Source organism: Oncorhynchus mykiss, chromosome 28 (genome assembly GCF_057628025.1).
Source record: "Oncorhynchus mykiss isolate SJ-2025 chromosome 28, ASM5762802v1, whole genome shotgun sequence".
In the NCBI taxonomy this organism is placed as follows: domain Eukaryota; kingdom Metazoa; phylum Chordata; class Actinopteri; order Salmoniformes; family Salmonidae; genus Oncorhynchus; species Oncorhynchus mykiss.
Window position 1 is genome coordinate 7495311 of NC_143049.1, and position 21325 is coordinate 7516635.

Genomic DNA, 21325 nt, shown 5'->3' on the forward strand with positions numbered 1-21325 from the left:
GCTCTCGATCGTGCATCTGTAGAATTTTTTGAGTGCTTTTGGTGACAAGCTGAATTTCTTCAGCCTCCTGAGGTTGAAGAGGCGCTGCTGCGCCTTTTTCACAATGCTGTCTGTGTGGGTGGACCAATTCAGTTTGTCCGTGATGTGTATGCCGAGGAACTTAAAACTTACTACCCTCTCCACTACTGTCCCGTCGATGTGGATAGGGGGGTGCTCCCTCTGCTGTTTCCTGAAGTCCACAATCATCTCCTTTGTTTTGTTGACGTTGAGTGTGAGGTTATTTTCCTGACACCACACTCCGAGGGCCCTCACCTCCTCCCTGTAGGCCGTCTCGTCATTGTTGGTAATCAAGCCTACCACTGTAGTGTCGTCCGCAAACTTGATGATTGAGTTGCAGGTGTGCATGGCCAAGCAGTCGTGGGTGGAGAGGGCTCAGAACGCACCCTTGTGGGGCCCCAGTGTTTAGGATCAGCGGGGTGGAGATGTTGTTACCTACCCTCACCACCTGGGAGCGGCCCGTCAGGAAGTCCAGTACCCAGTTGCACAGGGCGGGGTCGAGACCCAGGGTCTCGAGCTTGATGACGAGTTTGGAGGGTACTATGGTGTTAATTGCTGAGCTGTAGTCGATGAACAGCATTCTCACGTAGGTATTCTTCTTGTCCAGATGGGTTAGGGCAGTGTGCACTTTGGTTGCGATGGCGTCGTCTGTGGACCTATTTGGGCGGTAAGAAATTGGATTGGGTCTAGGGTGTCTGGTGTCTGGTAGGGTGGAGGTGATATGGTCCTTGACAAGTCTCTTAAAGCACTTAATGATGACGGAAGTGAGTGCCACGGGGCGGTAGTCGTTTAGCTCAGTTACCTTAGCTTTCTTGGGAACAGGAACAATGGTGGCCCTCTTGAAGCATGTGGGAACAGCAGACTGGGATAAGGTTTGATTGAATATGTCCGTAAACACACCAGCCAGCTGGTCTGCGCATGCTCTGAGGACGCGGCTGGGGATGCCGTCTGGGCCTGCAGCCATGCGATGGTTACCACGTTTAAATGTTTTACTCAAGGCGGCTGCAGTGAAGGAGAGTCCGCAGGTTTTGGTAGCGGGCTGTGTCAGTGGCACTGTATTGTCCTCAAAACGGGCCAAAAAGTTATTGATAAGATAAGATTTTGGCAAGGGTTTTCGCTAACCGTGTTAAAGTGATGGGGAGTATCATATCTGAGTCAGACGTACAGCATTCCTGGGAGGGATATTATAGATATTACTTGTACAATAAGGGATGTTGTTCGACATATGACTGTTGAGGGAGGCATAGTGCTTAGCCTAGATTTGAACAAGAAAATTAACTTGTGAAGTGTGAAAGTAGGCATGTGAGGGATGTAATGGAGATGCATGGATGAATGTAAAATGTGTGTAAGTGTTAATGGTGCACCTAATCAAAAACAAATAAACCGGATCACAAAACAAAATGGTGCTTGTGGAGAGAGAGAGAGAGAGGCAGGACTGGGCACCAGGACCTTTTATCACCTAGTTGATCCCAAACCCAGGTGCAACTTGTCACCTTAACGACCCAATCAGATCCACCTGTCCCCAATCTGCAAATATAAATACAGAGAAGGAGGCAGGGAAATCGATGGGGTATAACACTCACTCCTATGAAAAGCAGGAACTAACAAAGACCTGAAAACAAAACCCACAAATACACCAATACAACTGATCAAAAACCATAGCCAATAAAAGGTTCAGACGCAAAATACTATACAAACCACAAAGGTAAGAGGCCCACCGGATGCCCATGATACCAAACCAACCAAATCACCTGACCCCGTCCAACCTCAGCAACCACGGTACCTGAAAGCAATAATTTAAGAGAAAGAAATGGAGACCAAGCGACAGGAAGGACAAAATAAACCCTGTACAGACCACCAACCGAAAAGAAAAAACAACGAAGGTGTCCGAAGATCGACTAAATCGGTGCACGTTAATGCGCATTATCCACACTTTTAACATGTCGTACATCCAAATGGAACGCCTGCAGGAACAAACATCAGCACATAATCCTGCTTTTTAGGCAAAGCATGGTGTGCAGGAAAGTGGGTTGTGGTCAGTGTAAACCACAATAGGGACCACACACATACCTCAAAATGCTCCAATGCCCAGATTAAAGCAATGGCCTCTTTCTCCCCCACAAAGCCTTCACAACAGATTTAGTGATAATGTTACAAAGTGGATAGGCTGCAGGATTTTGTAGTGGAACGGTTGTAGCGAAACGGGCCTTAACATCAGATTAGGCTTCCCAGTCAGCTGACAAACATGGCATGTTTTGATGTAATCGGAAATGTCTTTAAACGAGGCCAATTCAAATGATGCAAAATTCGATGATAGGTTTTACTAACCTGTTGTGGAAATTTCCTCTATTTACCAAATTATGAGAGCAAACCACACACAAGTCAGAGTTAGTTATCACAAAGTCCATCTTTAATTATATGAGCTCTATCACAACCCTGTGACTCTCAGATCAATTCAGTGTCTATCAATGAATTCTCTGAGAGTCCCTTACACATTTCAACTGAGATCCTTTATAGCAGAGACACACATATCCAGACAGCATAGGCATAATTTATCGTTCAGCTCTGTCTCCTAAACTATGCTCTTTTCTCAAACTCAGAACCATAAACAAATCCTCCATATCAACAGCCATATATCAAATCCATCCTATCTTGACAAGATCACAGAGACACACTGACTGGCACACAGACATTGTGGAGCCAAGAGATACACGCTTGACCTCTCCCCTCTCTCCGGCCCAAGCAACTTAGTCTTGACATAGAACAGATACTGCAACCCCGCCACAGTATTATACAAAAATAAACATTCTAATGAGAAGTAACTTACAAACATATGATGAATATAAAACATCGTACCTATGTTACCAACTAATTCTGATTATTATTAATCATTATTATTATTATTCCCCAAACCCCTAAGTGATCAGAAACGTAATGAGATTAGATTTAAATCTTAGAAGGAACCGCGATCTGAACAATAGGTACAGCGCACAGCTTTTGCTGTGAGGCGTCCATTTCCTCAAAAACTGATCTTGAACATTATAACCCTAGGCAGAACTCCTTACTTCAACCAGAAGTACTTGATCAAATAAACATTAAGGAAGGATCAGCGGACTGCTCCATCACAAGATCACTACAGGACATAGGCAAAGGTAAATCATTTTATGGATAATCTAACTGCTCGGTTATGTGTTGTGTAAATTCCGTTTTGAAGTTAGTGTCAGCACGGCTCATAGCACAAGTCACAGTGCATGCGGAGAACCTTTTTACCAAGAACAGGACATTCATTCTTCCAGTGGCCTTTACCGCTACAGATTTTACTTACATCATTCTGTCCACATGAACCATATTCGGATCTAGATGGAAATGTGGCATTACCAGATCCAAAGGAATTTGCTGCCCGAAATCCACTTGAACTGTTCCTCTGCCTCCAATCTTGCATTCGAGATCCTCCAAAACAGCCTTTGTGGGTCAGTACGTACCGTTGAAGTCGGAAGTTTACATACACTTAGGTTGGAGTCATTAAATCTCGTTTTTAACCCACTCCACAAATGTCTTGTTAACAAACTATCGTTTTGGCAAGTCGGTTAGGACATCTACTTTGTGCATGACACAAGTAATTTTTCCAACAATTGTTTACAGACATAAGTTTTACATACACTACATTGACTGTAGCTTTAAACGGCTTGGAAAATTCCAGAAAATTGTCATGGATTTAGAAGCTTCTGATAGGCTAATAGACATTGTTTGAGTCAATTGGTGGTGTACCTGTGGATGTATTTCAAGGCCTGCCTTCAATCTAGGTGCCTCTTTGCTTGACATCATGAGTAAATCAAAAGAAATCAGGCAAGACCTCAGAAACAAAATTGTAGATCTCCACAAATCTGGTTCATCCTTGGGAGCAATTTCCAAATGCCTGAAGGTACCATGTTCATCTGTATAAACACCATGGGACCACGCAGCCGTCATACCACTTAGGAAGGAGACGCCTTCTGTCTCCTAGAGATGAACGTTCTTTGGTGCGAAAAGTGCAAATCAATCCCAGAACAACAGAAAAGGACCTTGTGAAGATGCTGGAGGAAACAGGTACATAATCATCTATGTCCACAGTGAAACGAATCCTATATCGACACAACCTGAAAGGCCGCTCAGCAATGAAGAACCCACCGCTCCAAAACCGCCATAAAAAAGCTAGACTACTGTTTGCAACTGAACATGGGGACAAAGATCATACTTTTTGGAGAATTGTCCTCTGGTCTGATGAAACAAAAATAGAATTGTTTGGCCATATTGACCATTATGTTTGGAAGAAAAAGGGGGAGTCTTGCAAGCCAAAGATCACCATCCCAAGTATGAAGCATGGGGTTGGCAGCATCATGTTGTGGGGGTGCTTTGCTGCTGGAGGGACTGGTGCACCTCACAAAATAGATGGCATCATGAGGTGGGAAAATTATGTGGATAAATTGAAGCAACATCTGAAGACATCAGTCAGGAAGTTAAAACTTGGTTACAAATGGGTCTTCCAAATGAACAAATGACCCCAAGTATACTTCCAAAGTTGTGGGAAAATGGCTTAGCCCTCCCATTGTTCTCATTCTGTATACACCCCATGTGCTCTGGGTCAAACTGTCCCGCCTTGACTAAACCCACAATTAGCACGTGTGACAGTATGCATGTACACAGCCTTTAAATATATATTTCTTACACCTGCAGCACACAGTATGTGTTTTACAGTCCTTCTTTGGTGGGAAGATTTCACACCTCTTCCTCTTTTGATCATGAGATCTAGCCCTCTGAACAGCTTTCACAACTGCTGCAAATGCGTCTGTGCAGGGGAGATGCTCCCTTATTTCCATGAATGGATTTACAAGTGCCTTTCCCAGCTACTCCAGGAACACCCTCCTCTTGTTGTGCTTACGAGGTATCCAGCTAGGGTTGATCTCTCTCCATATCACAATGGCATTGTAGGAGGTATCATCAATGATGTTGTGGAAGATGACCAGGGGCCAGCGGGCAGTCATACTTCTGCTACTGTACATTCCAATCACCTTATCTAGGTTGTCCACACCTCTTTTGTTGCAGTTGTAGTCTAGGATAATGGCTGGCTTCCTGTCCTGGCGATGGCTAATTTCAGCCTCTGTGTGCACTGTGCTCAGAAGTAACACATTCTTGTTTTTCTTTGGGAGGTAGGAAACTAGAGTGGTGGTGGGCGTGAAGGCAAACCTTGATGAGAATACCCCTCTTTCCTTTGACGCAAGCAGTGCAGGTGGGAGCTCAGACTTGTTATTTCGAAAACTGTGCCCACCATGGCGACGTTCCTCTTCAGGAGCTGCCGTCCGAGTGTATAAGAAGTGAAGAAATTGTCACATGTGACATTGCGACCCCTCAGTCCCTCTGTCACATCAAGCACAACCCGCATCCCCTGGTTCTTCTCTGGGCCTCCCTGGTCAGCTTCCTGGTGTAGACTTGCATCTTCCAAGCGTTGCTGGATTTGGCGTCGCAGGCCCACCCATAACTTGATCCCATATTATTCTGGCTTGCCGGGCATATACTGCTGGAAAGGACAATGACCTTTGGCAAGAAGAGATTAGCATCATCAGTAATTATTAGTATCGGTGTCACACAGAAACAGTCACAGAAGTCAGTGGTGAAAATCACTTTTATTAAATATATATATATATTTACTACCTCTGAATGGAACCAGTTGCTCATCCGCTGTCACGTCAGGACCTTGGTTGTAGAGGTATGGCAGTCGCTCAACCCATTTTTCCCAGACCTCTCAAACGGCTGCCAGTTTGTCTGTCGCACATCTTGCAGGTCTTGACTCATGGTCATCAAATCGTAGCAGTCTTGAGTAAGTGTGAAATACTTTTAGTTGCATGTTGGCACGGAAAATGGCCTTTCCACTCCCTGCATCCCATAGACTAGCGGCAGCCTCACTTCGGGACATGTATACACCTGCTAAGATTAGCAGCCCTGTTGCTAGATCACGGTCAAGTCAATCTCGTGGGGTTGCTTGTTTCCAACGATGGTTGTTTGCCGTGTAACAGCATGAAGGCTCACTGAACGTGCCGGTCAAACATTTCCTTCCACTGGTGGATGTACTGTGATGACGATCATCTTCTTTACTTTGGCTCCTCTTGTCATGATGTCTCTTGGCTTGTCTTTTCTTTCCCTTACTCTTGTCCTCTCCTCCCTGCAATTGACAGCTGATCATGATGTGTGGACGACTCGCTGCGCTACTGCAAATTGCACGTGTCTCACAGGATAGTCGTACAAGCTTTTCGCTGTCGGGTAGACGTACCACGCGATCATGGCTAATAGGGTGCCGAGATGGTGGTAGTGCATCAACTCCACGTACATGGGTCTGGTGAAGGGACTGTCCTTGGGTCCTATCATTTCACAACTCTGTTGTGGATGACGGATCTCACGGTGACACGGTTCAGGTTTTCCTTCTCGTGATCTGTCAGGGTCCTATTCTTCAGGAGGGAGGCAGTTGTACCAAGCGGCCATTGCGTTAGTCGATTCGGTGGGATCCTGGGGTAGATGGCGGGTTACTAGGGAGGAGAGGATAGGTCTGCTTCGGTTATCCGAGGGGATTGGTGAGAACGGGGAGCCAGTTGTTGTCAGAGTGACTGACTGGGCAGAGTTTGCTGCGCCGAGACAATGTTTCCCCAGCATCACGCTTTGCTGAGGAAGCTGTTGTAAATACTGGGATGTGACGGGAGAGGAACGCTCAGTGACACGCGCTCTCGATCTTAACCGTTATATAGTTCCTCATGTGGTCCCGGTGACCCTTGTATAGATATCTAGATATTGTGGGCTTTAACATCATCTGGGTCATTCCCATAGCTCCCCAATACAGCACGTAAGCAGGTACAACGCAGAATAGAGGCGATGTGTGCAAGATGGACCATGTTGCAGAGGACCAAGAATGCCATGAGACTGCACCAGAAGACCGGAGCCGGGTTGTATTGGTCATGAGGGTTAAATAGTATCTGCACGCCATGTCCAAAAGCCCGCTTGCTGTAACGCTCCACGTTGCTGTCAGAGTCAGACAGTCTCTCCTCCCTGTACAGAGCGAGCACCTCGCCTTTGTTGGTACAGAGGGCCGAGCACTGCAGCTGCCTGGTCCTCTCGAATAGGGTGTTCAGTTCCAGGCATACGTATGATGTAACAAATTTAACAGCCGCAACCAAGAAGATCGCCTTGTACCCAGCCAGCCAGATGGAGTTCCTTTGCGTCAGATCCCCCGTGCCAGGTCGTACGACAGGTGGAAAAGAACAGAAAGTATAACAGAGTCCCTTTTTAAGATGACATGAGTTCAATTGTATCTAACTAGTCTGACGAAGCCGATCGTTAATCAAGACAAACATGAACGCCGTCCACCTTAGAATCGGGAACAGAAAAGGAACTCGTCTGCCCGAGCATTCGATCCACTAGACGATGACCTCCTAGCCACCGCAAAATTCGTAGTATAACCAGGTGTAAATGTAGGCAGCTATGAAGAAGATGGACATGACGAGTTTCTGAGAGACGGACACACCCAACATTGGGTCAACGATCACGCTGGTGTCACTGCAACGTTTGTTGTCAACATAGTCCTGATCAGAGAGACGTACAGGATCAAGTCGTGATCAGGTAAACAAGTTCTGGGTAACATGTCCCGTAGATAGAGATAGCGAAAGTGACAGGCTGTGGTGTTTCCATCTTTAATGTGTGCCAAAAACGAAATGTTGGGCCGCTAGGCTTGGTTTACCAATCTAGCGGAGTCTCCCATGTTACGAGCTTCGTGCTCTCAAACTTCGACATGATCTCCTGTCCGATTGTAGTCATCCTATTGAACACGCTGTGGTTATAGTAGCGCCACTCACAAAACCCAATGCACCTGAAGGTGTTCCCAGTCTCCGTACCTATATGCACGTAGGAGCAGCTTTGGCTGTTTCGCAGGTGGTCCTGCTGTTCCTCTTCGTCAGCAACCCAGATGAGACCTAGCATCACACCGGATCCCAGAATGTCTCCCAGAATGGTGACATTGTTTCCCGTGGTGGGGACGGATTTCCCTATCAGGTACAATTTCACAGCGTCCTCACCCGGAACTGTGGTGTTGTTAACTTTGCTTGTGTGGTACACCGTGCCCGACATCGACACGATGGAGCCCACCAGCTACACGACTTGCCAGACCAGGGACGGCTTTAACACAATACAGTCATGGCCAAAAGTTTTGAGAATGAAACAAATATACATTTTCACAAAGTGTGCTGCCTCAGTTTGTATGATGGCAATTTGCATATACTCCAGAATGTTTTGAAGAGTGATCAGATGAATTGCAATTAATTCCAAAGTCCCTCTTTGCCATGCAAATGAAATGAATCCCCAAAAAACATTTCCACTGCATTTCAGCCCTGCCACAAAAGGACCAGCAAAGAAGCCACTTCTCTCCAGGAAAAACATAAAGGACAGACTGATATTCTGCAAAAGGTACAGGGATTGGACTGCTGAGGACTGGGGTAAAGTCATTTTCTCGGATGAATCCCCTTTCCGATTGTTTGGGGCATCCGGAAAAAGCTTGTCCGGAGAAGATAAGGTGAGCGCTACCATCAGTCCTGTGTCATGCCAACAGTAAAGCATCCTGAGACCATTCATGTGTGGGGTTGCTTCTCAGCCAAGGGAGTGGGCTCACTCACCATTTTTCCTAAGAACACAGCCATGAATAAAGAATGGTACCAATACATCCTCCGAGAGCAACTTCTCCCAACCATCCAGGAAGAGTTTGGTGATGAACAATGCCTTTTCCAGCATGATCGAGCACCTTGCCATAAGGCAAAAGTGATAACTAAGTGGCTCTGGGAACAAAACATCAATATTTTGGGTCCATGGCCAGGAAACTCCCCAGAGAACTTGTGGTCAATCCTAAAGAGGTAGGTGGACAAACAAAAACCCACAAAATCTGACAAACTCCAAGCATGGATTATGCAAGAATGGGCTAACATCAGTCAGGATGTGGCCCAGAAGTTAATTGACAGCATGCCAGGGCGGAATGCAGAGGTCAACACTGCAAATATTGACTCTTTGCATCAACTTCATGTAATTGTCAATGAAAGCCTTTGACACTTATAGTATGCTTGTAATTATTCTTCAGTATTCCATAGAAACGTCTGACAAAAATATCTAAAGACACTGAAACAGCAAACTTTGTAGAAATTAATATTTGTGTCATTCTCAACTTTTGGACAGGACTGTAGAGTGTAGCACGAACCACAAATGGTCACTGAGGATGGGTAGATGATTGAGAGCAATCTCTGTCACGTTGGAAACCACGGTCAGGCGACGGTGACGCTGGTTCTGACGGCCACCCAAGCCGTCGTACCCGATCATATCGTGAAACTGGTGGAGCGATTTGTTCCACTCAGAGACTAAAGTGTGGATAGGGATCGCGGGGATGTACAGCTCCTCAGTGCCGGTGTAGCTGTTTATATACCTCTTGGCTATCAGAGATCTCCCTTTCGCGATGTACGTGTTATACAGATCCACGATTGATGAGTATTCCTCCGATTGACTGATGATAGGCATGAGTCTGACACACACACCCCCAACTCGAGCACTGTGTTTGGTAGCCAAGTCGATCAGTTGAGAGGGTACGTGCTTTAAGTCGAGATTACCCAGGGCTAGGTTGTTCCATTCACCCTTATACCCGTTCAACCCTGATCGCACAACGTCATTATTGCTGCGGTCATTGTACACCATGCGCCTCTGAATCGACCCTTGCTGTTGTAGGGCCAGTCTCAAGGGTATTTCATTGAGCATGAAACAGATCGACTTCTGCGAGGCCATAGTAAGAGGCGGCGGAGTCTCGGCAATCGAGTGTCAGATTGTAGTACCCTGTTGGAGGCTTGCTTACTGGAGCGTAAACAGTTGATCCCTCATCAGAACCTATTCTCTGTACAGCAACTAGCATGACTATTTCTTAAAAGACATTTAGACCGACGTATGGTTGTAATACTTTTATTTTATGCACACAATACATCAACACGCATAATAAAACAATTACTCAGGGTGTACAACGAGTATGCTCCCAAGACCTTGCAGTACATTGTCAGGGTAACGCCATATGGAGTTCTTTGTGACAACCGCTGAGATGAAATCTGTCAAGGTCTTCAGGGAGCTTCCTCCACCCGAGGGCACCAAGTATCCAGCTTGTTGTTTGTTCATCACGGTCGTATTGGACTGCTGTGCGGACGGCTGAGACTGTTGGTTGTTGGACGCGGAGAGTGTGGGTCCCCACGAGTGTGGGTCCCCCCACGTCTTCCGTGTCCATCCCCGCTTGAGCTACTACTGCTGCGCTTTGAGATCTGCTTCGTAAGTTTGCGTAGTTAGTTCATCAATTTAGATATATCTCCGGGATCCTGATCATCCTTGGCTTGTTTGCGCACACACATATATCCATATTGGACAGGTTAGACGAGTACTCTTGTAACACTGAGCTGCGCTGTTCTAGTATGTCTCTTATGCTGGCCTTGATTGAATCGATCATCTTCGCTTGCTCTTTCTGGGAGGCTGCTTGTCTCTCAGATTCCTCCTTGTTATACTCCATCGTTATCTTCCTCCTATGCTCCTCTGTCAGAGTGTCGTACTGAAACTATTTGTCGCCAGGATTTGATACACCGCTCGGGTTATAGAGAGCCTGCCCCCTGAAGAACCCTTGCCCGATTTGCTGCTGCTGAGGATTCAACAAATGTTGGGTAAAATGTTGAAGTGTTGGGGCCAACTGCATGAAACTCTGTAAAGCTTGTAGTAGCGCTTGCGACTGCTGATATTGATGCTGCTGAGGCGGAAGCTGCTGTTGCAAAAGCTTGATCAGATTATCCATTTGGGTCTGAGTATCTGTGTGTTTAGGCGCTGATTATCTCCTGTTGGGTGTTACTCCAATGTTAGTATCTTAGTCAGTAGGTTTAATTCCAGCGCAGAGTTTAGTTATCACCCCGGTACATCTGGTGAAATCCTTAGCTCCTTGCACTGTGAACAGGGGGTCCGTATTGTCAGGACATTTCAGTCTTTGAGTTAGTACGGTATTCTGAACCTTGATGGCCTCTAATACATCCTTCAGCACTCGCACCTCGGCAGCTTGGTCTAGCACAGTCTTCCTCAGTGATTTAACAGTCTCCATGATACTCTGCCCCTCTGAGCTCTCGTTTGACGCATCAGAGGTAGTTTCGGCATGGGCATAGACAACCCCGGCTCTCTCCTTCAGATTGATGCCTGTGTCGAGGACCGAGTCCTTCAGGGTGTAAGGGAACACCCCCCTGAAATGGACAAAATTGAATGGGAAGTCATTGGCACTGGACAAACCATGTACACGGTGTCCAATACCACTCCATTCGGCGTTGTTTCGTTCAAAGTTGATTGCAAATGCCATATGGCAAATGCCAGGTGTAACACTTTAAAAATCCAACAGGTGGCGAGTGCGCTCCTAGTGGTTTTTCATATTGCAAATGTAACACAAGTCAACATCCAAAAGTAACATTTTGAAAAAGTGAAAAAAAAATCAAAAACTCATCACCCCCTTAAAGTGCTTTCTGGACCGTTTTTCGAAATTCCTTAGATTTTTGTGTCAATTACACATGTATAAGAACTGTATCAACATACTTCAGTCATATTTTATTATCATAATTTTTGAAAGTTTTATTTACTTGTGCATAAGGCATATGTTTTGTCAATTTGCAATATGATTTCATAGGAAGACAAAGTCTAAGTCAAAAATCTATTTTTTGGGCCAAATGCCATAAGAAATGTCCAAATGCAATATGAAAGATTTGAAAATGTCAAATCAGGATGGTATGTCCATTTGCCATGTACCATCACAAATTTGACATGCTCTCAAAAATCCTGCAGAAATGCAAAATTGACTGGCCTGATGAACACAGGACGGCCGGGCAGTGATAGTTGTTCCTTTCCATCGCTCGTTGTGTTGATTTCATCATGTGCATTTGGTGAATCATATTGCAAATGCACGTGCATTTGCAATATGTTTCAATGGGCATTTACCATCACGAAATTGGCATGCTCAAAAATCCTGCAGAAATGCGAAATTGACTGGCCCGATGAACTCGGGATGGCTGGGCAGTGATTCTGGTTCCTCTCCATCGCTCATTAGGGTTGATTTCAGAATGTCACTTTGGTGATGGTACCTCACTGTTTAAACATATTGCAAATGGACAATAGTCACCAGCAAGTCACCGTTCATCAGTCAATTAGATATCATTCTGACATCAAACTGATACAAACTGACACCAAACCCAATTTTTCCAACTCGTTTAGTAGCCAACAATCACATACTTCAGAGCTGGCCCAAAATTCACAACACCTTCTGTTCAAACCATACTAAAAACATAAAAATTGTAGTTACGTTCTAGCTGCGGGTCCAGTTCTGACATTATGTGTAGGCCTATGTGAGGCGACCCCGAATCCCAAGTTTCGGCTTGATAGGTCATTTGGTGCTATCTTTGGGGTCCATCTATATGGGCCGAGGCGATCGCAATGCACCTAGTCTTGCGACTCTTGGACATTTCTAAATGTCGTCATTTTCGTGATGCAAAAAATGAATTGAAGTTATTGCAAATGTACGAGGCTGTTTCTCAGTCCGAGAACCTTCTAGAGCCACGTAACTCACCACGCACTATCTGACCTGACCTATCTGACCTGAGGTCTAGAACAGGTTTCTAAAGTTTCAGAACTCTAGGTCTGACGGTTCTTTAATAGTTCGAACAAGGTTAACAAATGCAGGCAGTATATGACGCAACCCAATGTGTCCCTCCTTCTAAGCTGTGTGTGTGTGTGATTTCGTTTTTCTTTGAAATGTTATGGGAGAAATGACTGATTTACAGTTCATGGGGGTTGCCTAATCACATATATTAAGTTTTGGAAAGATCTGACTTTTTTAACCCTTTGAAACAGCCCCTGTGACACCAATTATGGCACTTCCGGTTGGCACAGGAAGATATAAGTAAACACATCCTCATTGAGGTATGCTTTTACAGAATCCTGAGTTTTAAGTGTTTACGTTAAGAACTGACTGATTTACACAGGGTTGAATACACTATTTCTATCAAACTGCAGGTTGGGTATAGATATACACTTTTAGGGTGATTTTAACCACTTCCGGTTGGTCCAGGAAGCTTAGAATCAACACAGGTAGACCTCACAGTGGCCTGATGGACTGTCATCGAAGACAGGTTCATAAGGCATTCATAACCCACATAAGCTTCAGGTTGACTTTTTAGAGGAGCAGGCAATGTATTCCTATGGGGAGAGATGTCATTGTAATCTGTGTGATCAAAAAACCCGGTTTTACTGTTAAGGGTGGGATCGGGAGGACCTCAGGATCGTACCTGAGGATGAATTGTGCTTCTCACCATAGCAGTTCTCTCACTGTCACCCAAAAGCAAATGACATTTAGAGCCAGGCTTCATTTTGGGCCTACTTTTCTCACGGTCGCTGCACTCAGAGTGAGCTACGGTCGAGCGGGGCATCTCGTTGAACTCGGCACGGCCTAGAGAATATGGAAATGGCATTGCAGGCTCTGTGTGTCTTTAAGCACCGCACTTTGTCACTCCATCCTTGCTGTGTGTGTGTGTATGTGTGAGAGAGCTTTTCTTTGACATCTGTTGGGAGAAATGACTGACTTACAGTTCATGGGGGTTGCCTAATCACACATATGAAGTTTTGAAAAGGTCTGACCTTTTTAACCCTTCGAAACAGCACCTATGACACCATTTTAAGGCACTTCCGGTTTACACAGGAAGCTGAAAGTGAACACATATCCTCCTTGGGGTAGGCAATTACAGAATTTTGAGTTTTAAGTCATTATGTTGAGAACTGACTTATTTACGGAGGGTTTAGTGAGTGTGTGTTATTTCAGAAAATCACAGAAATCTCGCAGAGCTCCGAAGCACACTTTAAAAAGATTCGTATGAACACGCTGCAACTGGATATGTAACTGTTTTTTTTTTAACTATTTGACATTGTACGATTTCTCTTAAATGATGATATATAAATGGCTGGTTCTTTTTTTTATTGACACCGGAGGTTCCTTGACTTTTACGTGAAAGATTTTGCTATATTTTCATTTTGGACCTTTAATCCCAGAAAAATGGCCATAACTCAAAAACCATTGAGGCCTAGACGCCATCTTGTCCGGGGCCAACTGCCCATTATGCCAAACGGTTGGTGTACTAGTTGTCGTCGCACGCGACACAGCAGTACTGGTGAAATTGTCAACAGACCTGCTGTGGACGTGCCAGTAACTCTTGACTTTGTGTAAGAACACAGCCTTGCTGGGTTGGGGGTGACTGCTCCGGAGTACGACATGTTGTTTCCCACAATGAAATATTTCCTCGACTCTGGGTACACCTCACCCTGTGACACTCTAAACACACTACACATCCCCACGAGGAGCTTGTCACTTTCGCACGAAACAATACTAGCCAACGCCTCGGTGTAATCCTCCTCGTTGGTGACGTAGCACTCTTTGCAGTAGATCGGCACAAATAGAGACTGGTCCGAATGCAGAGTCGCTTGGGGGTACTCGCATCTATTGACATAGTAGACTAGAGTCATGCTGGTCATGTTTACGACGGCTCTCTTCTTGTCCTTGTTCGACACTTTCACAAACGCGAACTGATCTTTTGTGCATAACACGGGTCCTACCCTGGACCCCTGACTCACCAAAAGGGTTACGCCGCTGGAGGACATCGCGACTCTATCCTTTATCCCGCAGAAGACGCGAAGACCTAGGGCTCTGTCACCAATCCTTTAGTGCGAACCCGACTAGGAACGTTCCACATTGGTGTTGAAGATCAGAGTGTCTCCCCAGACAAACTCCTTGTCAAACTCTTTCACTTTTTGGAGCGCGAGACTAGAGATGTGTGTCACGTTCTCCACTGTGCATTAGGGAGGGGTGCAGGTGAACGGGAAGCTGCAACTGTCGTCGTTTGTTTGGGTGCACGTGAGCTCGGATGTCAGTTCGGATAGCTTTATAGAGTCCGACAACTTGAGTTGGAACATCCCCCGTAAGTACGCCCTAGTCCTGATTTAATCAAATTCACTCTCTTTCACATGTGTAGACAAAGCACCTTTGCACCATATACAATGTTCACTGTTTACTATGGCAGTTACATGCTTGGAACTCATACGGAATACGCACCCCGACGCAATAAGTCCTCCACAGACAGTGAATTTATCACTCTCGATAAATCTAGCAACAGCCTTAGAAAAGTCTCTGCTTTTACCAGCGGCTGAGGATGAGTGAATGCGCCTCTCCTTCGATCTTCTTGTTCTTTTTCTCCATCTGGGTCTTACTCTAAGCAGCTTTCATCATCGCATGAAGTTGTTTGAGCCAGCCTCCCTGAGAGAGGACACCAGAATAAGAGGGTAAGGGTGAGAAACGAGCCGGACGATGTAAACAAACAACCTCCTAGTAAGAGCCAAACCACTTTCAGCTGCGGTTACGATTTCGCGGGGAGAGATGCGAGCAGCTGTTTCTGTTAGTAATCCTAACATGACCTGCAATGGATCTCCCTGTACCTCAGAAGATTGGGCCCTGGACTCGAGAGCTGCATCAAAGCAAGGATATTCCTCCGCCATGGCAGCGGATGCTATGTTCCCCGAGCCCGGGGAACAACAGGTCCGGGAGTTTAACAAGATGAGCGAGAATGATCGCTTCTTTAAAAAACAGTACCCGATGCTGTACATGAACCTGAACGTTAACGAGCACCCCTCCATAGTCGACTTGCAGTACGAGAATGAGGGTACCAGCTGTCCCTTGTGCAAATTAAACAGGTACACTTTGAAGTCCCACGAGGTGAAGGGCTACCTTGACTCATACAGCCACAGATTCACAGAGCAGCAAGTCAAAATTCAAAATTCATCTGAGCCACACCGCGAGGGATGAAAATGTCACCGGGGTGCTACAGACATGTCCGTGGACCTGATCAGCAAATCCTACTCGCTAGCAAACGCCGCTTCTATTCGCATCATGAACCGCATCAGAATGAACATGGGTAGACCGCTTTTCGTCCCTGACCAGGATGTGGCTACGGTTCACAATGATGCCGTTAAACAGTTCATCGGTCTTGCGTCTACATGTCAGGCGTTGATGAAATACAAGCACAACTATAACGAAAGGGTTCCCCCGACTAATCCTCTGTTTTAACTCTTACAGCAATAACAAGGTACTATATAACCGTACCATATCATAGTGTGGCAGATGTTGTTATCATAGTTTACTTTATGCATCAAAAGCGTTGTCATTGTATCCTGCGTGGATTCATTTACCACCACCTCAATCTGCACCCATGAGGCTCCTGATAGCCTTCTCACTCTCATGGCTCCCATACCTCATGGGCTCCTGTCAACAACAACGACTCTTATGGCTACGCTCCCTACGTTTGGATTGCCGTCAGCACATGCAGCACCCAGAAAGGCTGGTGGGAGGGCAGGAGTCACAGCTGCTTCGCTTTGACCGTGGACAACTACAACCGCACGAGCGACGTGCACTCACTACGATCACTGGAGACCCTTTCGAGACTCAGCGGATGATCTCACCAAGCACGAGACTGAAGGCTCCATACTTGGCGCCTATGTTAGGAGGTTGGACAGGTTGTCCTGTCTCATGGTCCCCGGAGGGTTCAAGTGTTTGGACCGCGTTGTTGCAAACACCCCCTTGAACAAGATATCGATTCTTCTCCACGACTCGTAACAGAGACAATTACTTCGGCAAGGACCCGATGGCTGACTGTGGACGCGATCCTCAGTGCGCAGCTTTCAAGCTCTTGAGGAGGACGCTACACGCATGCGCTATGAGCAGAAACTGGCCCGAGACACATGATGTCCTGACCCCAGTAAACGTAACACGTTTGTGTGTTCCGAGCTCATATGGGTATATTCAAGGAGCCCCACAAGGAGCTGTCCAGCACCAGCTACAATAATATCTACATAGCCGATTTGTACAAGCTAAAGTTGTGCACCCCGGGAGAACCCTCCAAAAAGCCTCCTTAGATCATAGTGAACATCAACACCCTCATCCCCATGACGGACCACAACCACTACATGGTAGGCATCCTGGATTCGGAATGAGTTGTGGAGTACGTGCCTCCGATGAACAAGGTGTGCACCGCCTACAACACCGGGGAGATCACACACAGCATGAATGTGGTCTGGGTGGACGACGGTTACACAGTCGACAACCCAGTTGTTGAATCCAAACATGGATAGTGAAACCGGTCAAAGCTCTGCTTTTCGTCTCCAACTTCACCCTTCAACCTGAACATCAGCTGCGTCAATTACGACGTGAGCACTCTACGGTCCTGTCTGATTGTCATATGCGGAGGTGACAACAGTTGCAGGAAGGACTACGGGAGGCTCTGCAACTCAGCGCACGATATCATCAACGACGCTCGCAGGGCCGGAGAGCTGATGAGGGAAGGTCTCAAGGAGTTGGCTGAACAGGAGAAGAAAGCTTAGATGTACGAGCTGCCTGACAATGCTCCCTTCCCTTGGCTGGACAACCCACAGGAAGGCCGCACTAGGCGCAAGAGGTTTCTTGGGGTGTTGACAGGAGTGGCAGCCTTGGGGCTCCCGTGGCACAATCCCAATAGGGTGGCCGTCTTGGAGGATCAAAAAGACTCCCTCAAGAACTCCTACGTCTCGGTGTCGAATAGCCTAGTAGAAGTGAGAAACAAGCTCGACACCAACATTGCCCTGGTCAATGGTAGGATCGACGACCAGGAGAAGAAGAATAACGAGATCGTCAACAGCAACTTTGCCACGATGAGGGACACGGAGGTGGCTTTGCGTGACACCAAGGTCAAGTTCTCGGTCATGGCCAGTTATCAAATGTGGTACTCTCAGATGCAGAGCGTCACCCATCAGATGATGCAGTCCGCAATGCACACCAAGTTCATGACCAGAGGAGTGGAAAACTATCTGAGGCAGATAGAGTCAAAGTGTTCAGGGAGCTGCCCCAGCGGCATGACAGTCATGCAGGAGCACCCCAGCCTGTCCGAGTTTCCGACCGTGGGTACGGCCCTGTACAAATACAGAAAGCTTTTCATTGTACACTCTATCCCAGGGACCGTTAAAAAGACTGTAGTCAGAGGGATTATACCCATGCCCAAGATGAGCATGGACGGAGTCCCTTGCTGGCCCGAATACAAAGTGTGGTTGATAGATTATTACGAACCGTCGGACTGTTTTAAAAAAAATTGTTATGTTTTTTTATTTCACCTTTATTTAACCTCTAGTAAGTCCCTATCCCGGGTCCGGGAACGTAATCATCAACTGACACTAATTAGCATAACGCAACGAACATAAATATTCCTAGAAAATATTTCTATTCATGAAAATCACAAGTGAAACATATTGAGACACAGCTTAGCCTTTTGTTAATCACCCTGTCATCTCAGATTTTCAAAATATGCAAGCATTTGTACGTTTATCGATAGCCTAGCATAGCATTTTGTCCAGCTAGCAGCAGGTAACTTGGTCACGGAAATCAGAAAAGCAATCAAATTAAATCATTTACCTTTGATGAGCTTCAGATGTTTTCACTCACGAGACTCCCAGTTAGATAGCCAATGTTCCTTTTTTCCAAAAATATTATTTTTGTAGGAGAAATAGCTCCGTTTGTTCTTCACGTTTGGCTGAGAAATTGCAGTCCCTAAAACACCGAAAAATATTCCAAATTAGCTCCATAATATCGACAGAAAAAAATCCTCAAGGTGTTTTTCAAATATCTGTTCGATAATATATCCACCGGGACAATTGGTTTTTCAGTAGGACCGATTGGAATAATGGCTACCTCTGTATTTTACACGAGAATCACTCTGGGAGCCATCAGGTGACCGCTTACAGGTATTCTTCAACATAAATGCGTAAAACTACGTCACAGTGGGGAATTACACCTTGGGGAATACGTAGAAAAAGTAATCTGGTTGATAGCCCATCCCTCAATAGGGACACATTGAAACGCAGAGCTTTCAAAAGATGAGTCACTTCCGGATTGGATTTTTCTCAGGCTTTTGCCTGCAATATACTCACAGACAATATTTTTACAGTTTTGGAAACTTTAGAGTGTTTTCTATCCTAAGCCGTCAATTATATGCATATTCTAGCATCTTGTCCTGACAAAATATCCCGTTTACTACGGGAACGTTATTTTTCCAAAAATGAAAATACTGCCCCCTAGTCATCAAAGGTTAACCAGGTAAGTTAATTGAGAACAAGTTCTCATTTACAACTGCGACCTGTCCAAGATAAAGTAAAGCAGTGTGACACAAACAACAACACAGACTCACACATGGAATAAACAAGCGTACAGTCAATAACACAATAGACAAAAAAGAAAGTCTATATACAGTGTGTGCAAAAGGCGTGAGGTAGGCAATAAATAGGCCATAGTAGCGAAGTAATTACAATTTAGCAGATTAACACTGGAGTGATAAAGGAGCAGATTATGATATGCATGTAGAGCTACTGGTGTGCAAAAGAGCAGAAAAGTAAATAAAAACAATATGGGGATTAGGTGGGTAGATTGGGCGGGCTATTTACAGATGGACTACGTACAGCTGCACCGATAGGTTAGCTGCTCAGATACCTGATGTTTAAAGTTAGTCAGGGAAATATAAATCTCCAGCTTCGGCGATTTTTGCAATTCGTTCCAGTCACTGGTAGCAGCAAACTGGAAGGAAAGGCGGCAAAAGGAGGTGTTGGCTTTGGGGATGACCAGTGAGATATACCTGCTGGAGCGCGTTGTTATCGTGACCGGTGAGCTGAGATAAGGCAGAGCTTTACCTAGCATAGACTTATAGATGACCTGGAGACAGTGGATCTGGCGACGAATATGTAGCGAGGGCCAGCCGACGAGAGCATACAGGTCGGAGTGGTGGGTGCTATAAGGGGCTTTGGTAACAAAACGTGTTGCACTGTGATAGACTGCATCCAGTTTGCTGAGTAGAGTATTGGAAGTGAACCTGTAGATGACATCGCCGAAGGCGAGGATCGGTAGGGTAGTCAGTTTTACTAGGGTAAGTTTGGCGCCGTGAGTGAAGGAGGCTTTGTTGCGAAATAGAAAGCCGATTCTAGATTTGATTTAGGATTAGAGATATTTAATATGAGTCTGGAAGGAGAGATTACAGTCTAGCCATACACATAGGTATTTGTAGTTGTCCACATATTCTAGGTCAGAACCATCCAGGGTAGTGATGCTAGTGTAGCGGGCGGATGCGGGCGGATGCGGGCAGCGAACGGTTGAAAAGCTCAGGCAAGTAGCTGCGAGGGGGGGAGGAGCTGTTGGTCGGGGTTGGGGTAGCCAGGAGAAAAGCATGGCCAGCTGTAAAGAAATGCTTATTGACATTTTCGATTATCATGGATTTATCGGTGTTGACCATGTTACCTAGCCTCAGTGCAGTGGGCAGCTGGGAGGAGGTGCTCTTGTTCTCCATGGAGCTAGTACTGTCACAAGCACGAGCCTCACGAGAGGTACCTCAGATGCGTGAAGGATCCCAGCGAGTGCAAGACAGTATGCGCCCCTTGTCACCGAGTTATTTACTACCAGGATAAGAAAGTCTCTTGGATGGAGGGTTCAGTCTCCGTATAGATCGAGCCTCCTCCGCTCAAACTGTTCTCCAGACCGCACATATCGGATGGACCCGTGTCTTTCTCAGATCTACTGAAAGATCCCGGAAATGTCCGAAACGGAGTTGCTGCAGGCCATAAACACCAGCATGAAGACCTGGAGAACATCACAAGTGGTATGATGAGATTACGGCTAGCAGGGCCACGTTCGGAGGGTGGGTGGCTTTCGGGATTCGCCAGTGATGCGGCCCTATGGACCTCAGTGCGGTGCTACAATCAGTGGGGATCGGGTACATGTTTGTCTTTGGAGGGGTTGGTGGTGGCGGAGGCGGAGTTGCGCTCACAAACTATGCAAAAAGTCAAACATGTTATAGACTCCCACAGCCTTGTAAATGTGTGTACAATTTTATATCCCTTTGCCTTCAGATGCTTGAATAAATGTCCTATATATCAAAGAGTTTGTGCCATTGTGAAACTAGGATCGTGGGAGAGCCAATGGGGTGGGTTAGAGTTAGAAACACACTGATTTCGGACACGGTGCTGTAATTACACATCTTTGTTTATTTCAGCGTACACAATGTATAGACAAACTGCAACGTGTGAAGGTTAATCTAATTGATAATTCAAAGTCCGACCT

The 21325-nt window shown here is 45.9% G+C and overlaps 1 pseudogene; it reads left to right on the forward strand.

Annotated features, from left to right (window-relative positions):
• Window positions 1-16989: 16989 nt before the first annotated feature.
• Window positions 16990-20786, forward strand: LOC149970694 (uncharacterized; annotated as a pseudogene).
• The last annotated feature ends 539 nt before the right edge of the window (window positions 20787-21325 follow it).